General features: G+C 44.8%; 1 long non-coding RNA gene across 1 annotated transcript; it reads right to left on the bottom strand.

The window, feature by feature from the left end:
- Positions 1–2,355: 2,355 nt before the first annotated feature.
- LOC122900975 lies at positions 2,356–6,546 on the bottom strand. The gene is made up of 3 exons (XR_006383342.1): positions 6,212–6,546; positions 2,915–3,061; positions 2,356–2,822 (listed from the first exon to the last, which is right to left on the bottom strand). It is a non-coding gene; the product is annotated as an uncharacterized LOC122900975 (long non-coding RNA).
- Positions 6,547–10,338: the final 3,792 nt, after the last annotated feature.

The raw sequence follows: 10,338 nt of genomic DNA, 5'->3' as shown, positions 1-10,338 counted from the left end.
TTTGAAAGTATCCCTATTTATTTATGGAAAGTATTTCCCCTTTATAAAGCACAAAGATTTATTGAGCAGAAGGTATGAGAGAGTAGTGGGTTGATAATTACCATGGGGAGGATTCTGTGGTGTGGGTAAATTCTCTTTCCCCCTTGCAGACGGGACAAGTGTTCTGAGCTCTGCGTTGTCTTGTTCTGGGTAGGGAAGGCTTCAGTGTTAAGCCCTACCATGTTTTTTGATGGAAGTGTTGGTTTTTGCAGTGTAAGGAAGAGCTGGAAAAGGAGGGGGTGGGGCTTGGCTTTAAAGGGAAGAGAGTGGCCTGGCCCTGACAATAGAGAGAGGGCAGTCAGTCTTGAGTATCAGGGGCCCGTGTGCCTCTCGTCCAGCATCCCGAGCTGTAATACACCCAGTGGGAATCAAGCACAGGGATTGGTGGAGACCTGGGGGTGAGCAATGGGTCTCACGTGGCCTGGAGGAGGAGGGGCCTACAGAGGAGCTGGGGAGCTGGACCATGGACCAGGAGATGGGGACGGTGACCACGATGCATCCAGGGCCCCTGCATCATTTTCCTGGATCCTAGAAACTTTAGAACTCTACAGTTCTTTGATGATCCCAAAGGAGGGAAGGGAGCAGTGGTTTTCATTTTCTTTGGAGAAACTAAGCAATGGTGGGAATTCTTGGGCTCTAGGGTAGTGGAATGATTCCCACCACACACAGAGATTTACTGGTTTACCGTTAGGTCATTGAAGAAGAAAGTTTCCATCTAGTGGCTTTAAAGGAGGGGGAAGAATTGAAGTTTGGTGTGTGGAGAAAGGAGAACACATGAATAGGGTCTGCAGAGCTGACTGTGTGATTGGGAGAAACTAGCAGCAGAGCTCCTGGGAGCACGTGTTCCAAGAGGGACTATGGGACCAGAAATCTCTGCAGTTTTCCATGGGGTGTGGATCTAAAGCCCCCCCTCTGCCTTCTCCAGGACATCTTCAGTGAAGTTGAAACTTGTGCCCTAATGCTGTTGTGTGGGCAGAGCTTCTCCTCTCCCTTCTTCCTCACTGGAAATGTTTCAAAGTAACTCTGGGTCATTGCTACCCAAAATCACCTTGGAAGGCATGCTGCCCCTCCTCCTCCTCCTCCTCCTCCTCCTCCTCCTCCTTCTTCTTTAAGATTTTATTTATTTATTTGACAGAAAGAGAGATCACAAGTAGGCAGAGAGAGAGAGAGAGAGAAGGAAGCAGGCTCCCCCCTGAGCAGAGAGCCTGATGCGGGGCTCAATCCCAGGATCCCGAGATCATGACCTGAGCCGAAGACAGCGGCTTTAACCCACTGAACCACCCAGGCGCCCCAACTGCCCCCTCTTCTTGATCTCTAGCCTCATGTTCCTCTCTCAAATGCAACCACGTTTCTGGAGATAGTCATTTATGTATTTTTTCTTAAATGGTCCAGCGAATTTACCTCTGCCCCTCCCACTCATCTTTGTAAATGCTACTTAGTATTCCATTTCATGAATATGCCACCACACACATAACCAACATCCCACAGCTGGAGTTTTGGGTTGTTTCAGTCTTCACATACTGTTACAGTGTATTTCTTTGTGTCATGAGTGTGTTCTCTCCCGGAACTGAGAGGGAGGCTGTATGTTGCACGCGTGGCTGGAGGGCACTCCGTAGTCAGAGGACCAAGAGAGATTAATTCCAGAAATTGTTAATACTGGGGAATTTGGGAGCTTTTTCAGCTCAGGTATTGAGATTTGAGGTGATCCTCAAGAGATCTCAAGAGCTGCTCATTCAGGTTTCTGCTTCCCCAGAATCCAGAAATATCTTAACTTAATTCTAATGGGCTTGCAGTAGGACCTTGAGGATGGAAGCCTGCCTTTACATTCCTGGCAGTGCTTATTCACTTACTCACAGGCTCTCCATACGATTTGATTGAATTAAATATCAAATTAAATATACCGTATTTTTTTGTGAACAAAAATATAACATCTGTTTCACTGTTTTTTTTTTAATTTTTAGAAAGATTTTATTTATTTATTTATTTATTATATTTATGAGAGATCACAAGTAGGTAGAAAGGCAGGCAGGTGGGGGTGGGGAAGCAGGCTCCCTGCTGAGCAGAGAGCCCTATGCGGGGCTCTATCCCAGGACCCCGGGATCATGACCTGAGCCGAAGGCAGAGACTTAACCCACTGAGCCACCCAGGGGCCCCACTGTTTCACTGTTTTTATTCGTGTGTGTTTTTTTCCCCCCCTTTCTGAATCTTCCAGTGGAGAAATGGTCCTTGTGAAGACCTTCCAGTTATTTCTGGGAATCAACAGAGGGTTCTTCACATGCACTTAATGATAAATCCCTTCAGTGACTGCAGTATATCCTTGAAACTTTTTACCTTCCTTCTGACTCTGGTCCTATCTCTTTGGGGCCCTTCTGCTGCGTTGCTGGGCCAAGCAGCACTCTGTACTTCTGACGTGACCCAGAGACCCTATGCCGGGAGCTGTGTTCTTGGGACGGCCATGGGTCCTCCAAGTTCCCTGCTATGTCACCAAGTCCCTCCCTACTAAAAGAAAGAGCAGAAGTATTCAGGCTTGGGTGTCGGCTTGTTCGTCCAGGACTGGGTCAATGTTCATGGATTACGAAACCACGTACCTCACGCCCTCATGACTTCACGAGCTTCCTTTGGGAGGACTAAGTGGGTGGCTGCTGGATAGGAGCCTGGTGTTTCCTAACAGTTGCATTTTGAGATGAGTAGTGTGGTGACGCCACCTGATGGACTCTAGGTCCTCATTCTGACACTCAGTAACCTACTGGGTTGTTGTTAATCATGGTTGAAAATTCTCTGCTCTTGTACAAGAAGAAATTGGTTAGGAAGGAAGTTACATGTAAAAGAAAGGAGAAAGAGAATTACACAATTTCCATTTTTGTTTCTTCCTCACCTGGTGGAGTTTGGTGGCAACATTCGCAGAAACACTGGGACCTGCTTCAGTTTTTCTCATTTGTGATGGTGGGAGATGTGCCCTTGGGAAGTGCGGCAGGGACTCCTGGCTGGGTGGGCTGATGTTCTGGTGGTGGTCTCCGGGGAGCTGGAAGGGCCAGCAGCAGCTCTGATAGGCTGGAGCTCATGCCATCTGGGTTGTTAACTATTTTAGGTATGGCTGGGCATATTCTGAAAATCATATTCACTATCACAAAATAGTTTCATACATGGAGACTATAAAGGGCGATCCATCTTGTAATTCAAACTACAGGGAGTGAAGTTCAGGGAACTGGTTTGGCTGGTGAGATGGAGGAATGCAAAGGACAGAATGGAAGGGAAGAAACCACCGTGGACCATCCCAGATGTTGGGACAGTGGTAGTAAGAAGTTTGCACTTATCAGAAGGGAACGTGGATGACATAAGGTTGAGAAACACTCAACTACAGAAGACAGAGGTGATTCTGGTTAGGCACCAGGGGTGGGTAACATGTGGAGAAAACCCCTGTTAGGATAACGTCTTCTGTGTATGTTGGCTGTGGGGAAAGGATGCTTCATCAGACATGGAGACTGAAATCCCTGAGACCCCCTGGAGATGCAAATGGTGCTCTTGAGTCTGGGGGCTCCTGAGTGGTCTTCCAGGACACCCTTGTTGGGTCTTGTTCTGTGCCTTCAGGCTTCCAGGCTGTGAGAGGGCTTTCTGAAGCAGAAAACCATGGAGGACAGTGTGTAATGGTCAAGGGCAGGGCTTCAGTGTCAGGCAGACCTAGGTTCGGTCCCATGCTATCAGTGACCGGTCATGTGAATTCAGGCAAATGACTTCATCTCTCCAGCCCCCAGTGTCCTCCTTGATGGGCAATATTAGATTGAGCAAGATGGCCACCTCCCTCAGAGGAGGGGTAAGAATTACATGACAGGAAGTGGTAGCCGGGACTGGTCATCCATGGGGGCGGGGGAGAGATTCTGGGGGTGGGTTCCACTTCATGAGTGTAAGAGGAGACAGAGATGTCATGAAGGTTTAGGAACTCCTTAAGGTTAGGAACCTGATGATGATCAGGAATAAGCGTGAGGAACCTGAAAAAAAGCTTCTGAATCTTTGAACTGCCCCCAGTCTACTGTGCCCCTCTAGGTCTAATGAGGAAGAAAATCTCACTCCTTATTTTCAGGAGTATCAGAGGTAGCTGGAAGGATGTGTCCTAGTCCTCTTCAAAGTTAGGAGAAGAAAAAACTCCCAGGAAACAGAGTAGACAGAAAAACAAAACGGCTGGTAACCTGGGGTCTGCAGAAAGGAAGAAAGGTAGCTGACGTCAGCTGAGGCTCCAAATGTAGCCCTGGGGACCTGATCAGCCTGCAGTACTTCCTGACACAGTGGCTTCTGGAAGCCAGTTTACCCAATGACACTCCCTGCATGAGCTCAGTCCAAGGTCAGAACCTACTACAAATAAACATTTGTTGAACGAGCACATCCTTGAACGGGCGGGGTAGCTTATCTAACCATTGCTGTTAGTTAACTGATCTGTAGAAGACCACGGGTACCAGATGTGTTTTATCCCATCCTCACGGAGAGCAGCCGAGCTGGGCAAATGAAGGGTTTCTGCCTGCTCCACATCCCTTCTTCCAGCGCCAGAACCTCTCTTTCCCCTTTGGAGAACGACCCCACTCCTACGCTTGGCCCTTAGTTTGGGTTCTATCCTTTAGGACTCCGTTCTCGTGGGACACGACCTCTGGTTAGTTCTCAAATTCCAGTGCCAGGAGTGGGCATCTGAGACAGGCTGGCCCATCAGAACCAAACCAGTATGGTTCAAAGAGAGGCATGTGGTACCATCCAAGTCAATGAGATGCAATTCCCAACACCTAGAGCCATTGGGACGTGGGTGTTCTCTCCTTGGCAGGCTTTATGCCTGCAACTTCTGAAATTTTGCCTTCCCTTTAGGAAAGTCTGAGTGAAGATGAGGTGGAGACAAGAATAAAGAATAAAGGAAACAAGGGAGGGAGAAATAGATGCCTGAAGACACTATTTGTATACCTGCGTCGAGGTAGGCATAACCCGCCCCTGGACTTTTCCATCGCTTAGGCTAACCGACTCCCTTTTTTGCTTAAGTTGGTTTGAGGTGGGCTTTCTTCACCTAAATACAGCAGGAAACACCTTCTGTTTTCTCTTCATCAGGGGAGTAGAAAAGCAAAAGGGTCCTTTTCCTCATGACACAGATCATAGATTTCCCACCGCTTTTTAAGAGTTGATCTTTCCGTGCTCACTTTTGGTTTTCCCAACCCACCTCTTGACTTAAGTTCTTGAAGCTAGTCTGAAATGAATTTCACATCTGTGAAATAAGGGGAAACAGAAGTTGGTGAGAAAGAGAAAACATTTTACAATGAGACGGGACTTGTTGCCAACATCAACTCATGTAGAGCGACTGCCAAGTCTGGATCCGGGGCTTGAGCGGGCTTGGATCAGCCTCCCAGGAGGGAGGGTTGCCTTTTTCTTAACTGTATTTTGACAAAGAGTAGGAAATAGCTTTAAGAGAGCAAGTGAAAAGATGGGAAAAAAGTGTGTCTGGGCAATGGATCTGAGTATTCTGTTACTTTTCAAGTTCTGTGGGTGTGGGCTTGGGTTTAGTAACTTTGAAATGTGTATTGCTCCCCGTCTTTGTCTCTGGTAAGAGGAAATGTATCTCTTAATTGAACCTGAGAGGCAAGTAAATATAAATCGCCTTTAGGTTCACATGGCTTGATACATATTCCCTTCGAATCTATGCGCCAGATGAAATTTGATTCTTTCTTGTTCCTCATTCCCCCTTCTGTCCCATATCCAAAATGGTCTCCACCGTGTGTGACTTAGGGCAAGCCCCCAGCTTGCTTCAATGTTCTCATTTGTAAAATGAGCAATTTGGATGAGACCAATGGTTCCAGCTTAAACAAACAAACAAACAAACAACAAAAACAGAAACTGAGTGACGAGGTGCTTGGTTCTGACGTAGCTTGTGCACAACTCGGCCTCATAGGAGGTGCCTGAGGTAAGTCCCTGAAGCTCTCGGACTCTGAGGGACTGTTTGGAACGCCCCCCGCCCCACCCACCGCCCTTTCCTGTAGATGTTTGCCAAGGCCTTTCCAGCTCCAAACATGACACTTCTCTCATTCTAAGTGCCACCTCTCATGAAACTCTGTCAGTACCCCAGCCCGTGCAGATCCCGTCTTTCTCTGTGCTCCACTAGCATCTGGGAACACACCACACACACCCTGCCCCGTGTTTGCAAACTGACCTGGATATGAGGATTTGTCTTCCAGTGAAGTTGGTGTATCCTTGCGTTTCTTTTGGGAAGTGGCTCAAGAGTTGCTTGAGAAACCGAATGTAATGGGAAGAACTGCAGGAACTGCGGAGAGAAGTTTTGTTCAGAGACTGGGGAAATTTGGATTTTTGCCTCTGTGGCAAGTCTCCTGTGCTGACTGTTCCGGAGCACCTCCCAGGGCAGAGCAGGACCAGCACGCTGGAGGGCCTCGCCTTGGTACTCTGTCTAGAGCTTTTTTTTCCCCTGTGCGTAGGCCAGCCCAGCTGGATGGAAGGTCACGGAAGAGGTCTTTGTGAGCTGGGTGCTGGCCTCACATTTCAGCCTCACTGGGCCAGTTCCTGGAGTGGGAGATTAAGTTACTATTGGAAGCATCACCAGGAGGAAAAAGACTGGACCAGTCACTTGTACCCCACCCGCCTTAGTCATTTCCTTGCCACCATGAAGAGACTTCCGCTCTTCTGACTAGAGGGCCTTACCACTCTCGTCCTCTCTCTGGGGATCTGGGTGAATTTTATGGGGCTTAAAAACATACTTCATATGGTGCAATTTCATTCAGGTCTGGCCTTGTCCAGTGTGGGGCCTAACCTAGGACAATGTGTTAGGGTGAAAGTGTCCCTGAGGCTCAGGTAGAGACATTAATGTGTGAGCGCCATCTAGTGGTGGTGAGGAACAGTGTGCGTGAGATGAATGACTACGAGAAATCTTTCCAATGGATGGAGAGCGAGGTAAGTAGCATTTAGGGATCTTTGATCTCCAAAAACAATTCTGCTGAGAATACGATTTTAAGCAAAATTACAATAAGCGTACTAGATTATATATGTAATATATGCTAATATATAAACTACTTATACTAACTATAAACATAATTTTAGTTTTATCTTGATAATTCCAAGAACAGATGAGTGTCATCATAATGAACGCTAATTATTGTTATAGAGTGCTATAAATGCGACAGATTGTAAAAATATATAAAACACTTTTTATATCATCTAAGTTTCTATTTTTAAAAATCTGTACATCCAGAAATAATATACCCTGTAACCATTAAAGAAAGAGGGTTATAGAAAGTGCTAGTTAAGAGGGGTGCCTGGCAGCAAAGGAAACAGTGAACAAAATCAAAAGACAACTGACAGAATGGGAGAAGAAATCTATAAAGAACTTAGCAAACTCAACACCCAAAGAACAAATAATCCAATCAAGAAATGGGCAGAGGACATGAACAGACATTTCTGCAAAGAAGACATCCGGATGGCCAACAGACACATGAAAAAGTGCTCCATATCACTCGGCATCAGGGAAATACAAATCAAAACCACAATGAGATATCACCTCACACCAGTCAGAATGGCTAAAATTAACAAGTCAGGAAATGACAGATGCTGGCGAGGATGCGGAGAAAGGGGAACCCTCCTACACTGTTGGTGGGAATGCAAGATGGTGCAACCACTCTGGAAAACAGCATGGAGGTTCCTCAAAATGTTGAAAATAGAACTGCCCTATGACCCAGCAATTGCACTACTGGGTATTTACCCTAAAGATACAAACGTAGTGATCCGAAGGGGCACGTGCACCTGAATGTTTATAGCAGCAATGTCCACAATAGCCAAACTATGGAAAGAACCTAGATGTCCATCAACAGATGAATGGATCAAGAAGAGGTGGTATATATACACAATGGAATACTATGTAGCCATCAAAAGAAATGAAAATCTTGCCATTTGCGACAACATGGATGGAACTAGAGCGTATCATGCTTAGCGAAATAAGCCAAGCGGAGAAAGACAACTATCATATGATCTCCCTGATATGAGGAAGTGGAGATGCAATCTGGTTCTCTGAGCTCTCTGGTTATTTGGGTCCTGGAAAAGTGGGAGTTGAAGCTACTTCCCAAACTAATTAATTCAGTTGCCTGGAGCTCAGTGCTAATGAGTCTAAGGAAAGGGTTCTCAGTGACAAGATTCTTAATACCAGCCTATAAATGAACATCATCATTTACAAGAGAAATTTGGAGAAAGAATATAGCTGATTCAGTGGGAACTCACTGCTGAAAAATAATTCAAGCTGCCAGAAGCTCTTTTGAAATATTGAATCTTAGAATCTTTGTGTGTAAAAGGCCCTAAAGATACTGCAGTCCTTTACTTACTGTTTTCTTGGCCATGGAACTCTTTATCCTAGTGAAATCTTACTTGATCATCTATATTTAGGTTTATAACCCATAGACTTGGCAAGAAGGGAAGCCATGCGGTTGTGCATAAGCTTGAATTCAATGTACATCTGAGGTATGACTCACGTTGCATCACGTGGAGTTCTCTAACAAACATACTGACATGTGTATACCTAAATATTATCATTAAAATCATCTTGGGAGGCAGTTCCTTTATTCCAATGGCATATCACTGATCTTTAAAATTTGGGGGCTTCTCTTTTATAATTGCCTTATTAACAGTTTTCACTGGTGAGGTGAAAGTCACATTACATTATTTTGGGTGACACTCCTTTGGAGCTAAAAACTCCATTAGGCAGCTTACCCAACTTTCTCAGTCATCAGATTAATCAGAGATTGTCTATTTCTAAAAACGAAATCTCCCCAAATGAGAAGACAATGTTAATGTTTCCTCTAAATCCAAGAGATGTTTCACTTTTGTCGGAGTTTAAGATGCAAGGAAAGGATAAAAGGGCAAACAACTGCAAATAATTTTCACTTAGAAAATGTTCCTGAGGGCACCTGGGTGACTCAGTGGGTTAAGTGTCTGCCTTCGGCTCAGGTCATGATCCCGGGGTTCTGGGATTGAGCCCCGTGTCAGGCTCCTTATTCAGCAGGGATCCTGCTTCCCCCTCTCCCTCTGCCTATTACTCTGCCTACTTGTGCTCTCTATCTCTCTATAAATAATAAATAAAATCTTTAAAAGAAAAAAAAAGATAATATTCCTCATATGAGGTTTTAAACTAGTGGAGTGGGTAAGTTTGGGATGGGTGGAGGGGATGTCTGTGAGAAAGTCTTTATAAAGGGGACCCCTGCTCCTTCAGGATGGTTTTGGTATAAGGTATAGGATTGTAGAGAGATAGACTTGGTTCCTATGGTTACAGAAGATGCAAAAATTAAAAGGCAAATATATCCTTTTCTTATTTTCATAAAATATTCAACTTGTACCAAGCAGTTTTTCAAGGTTAAAGGCAGATCCAAGTTAAATCTAGCATGTGGTCATAGTATTACTCATGGCACTCTTTGAACTGATATTTGTTTAGTTTAGATGAGATGGGGAAATAAGTTTGGTAAATATAATTTAAATAATTTGAATTATTTTACATAAGCAACGTATATCAATATTGATTTTAGATCTGTGCTCAGCTGTTGAGGGGTTAAGCATGTTGGTCCTGAACACTGCTGCCCAGGTTCAAATTCTGTCTTGACCTGGGGCAAATTCTTTAACATTTCCTGTGCCTTCATCTACTGCTCTGTAAAATGGGGGGGGGGGGTGTGTAATAAGACCTGCACTGTCTTAAAGGCTGTGGTGAAGAACATGTAAAAAAATGTTCTGCCCGCCGTGGTGCTGGTGAAGGAGAAATCACAAACCTTGGTGTCTTTCTCACAGCTGGCTCTGACCAGCTGGAGCTGATAAAGGACCAGGACCTTGTATTGACCTTGAGACCCCAGACTCTTAGTGGTCCTAACTGAAGGCTTTACTAAGCAATGAGCTTGGAGTATGGTTTGTTTCAGCCAACTGTATTTAAACTCCATGGATTCCTTCTGTCCTCTCCAGAGTACTAGCTTTCATGCCTTAGTCAGCAACAACCACAAGAACACCTCCCTACCCCCAGGACTTTAAAAACTCTGATTTTTCCCTCTCAGTGAACCCTGACTTACTCAGTGAATTTTTTTTCTTCACTAGCCTGTGTTCCTTTGTCTGGCAAATCAGTAGACTTAGCTTTTTTTTTTTTTTTTTTTTAATCTATTCATCCATCCATCTATCCATCTCTTCTCCACTTCTTTATTACTTCTAATGGTCTTCTTTTTAAATTTTTTTTAAAGATTTTATTTTTAAGTCATCTCTAATCTCTCCATCAAATGTGGAGCTTTAATTTACAACCCCAAGTTCAAG

This window comes from Neovison vison, chromosome 1 (genome assembly GCF_020171115.1).
Source record: "Neovison vison isolate M4711 chromosome 1, ASM_NN_V1, whole genome shotgun sequence".
NCBI lineage: Eukaryota > Metazoa > Chordata > Mammalia > Carnivora > Mustelidae > Neogale > Neogale vison.
The sequence above is the reverse complement of the archived record's forward strand: the minus strand, read 5'-3'. Positions and strand labels throughout refer to the sequence as shown.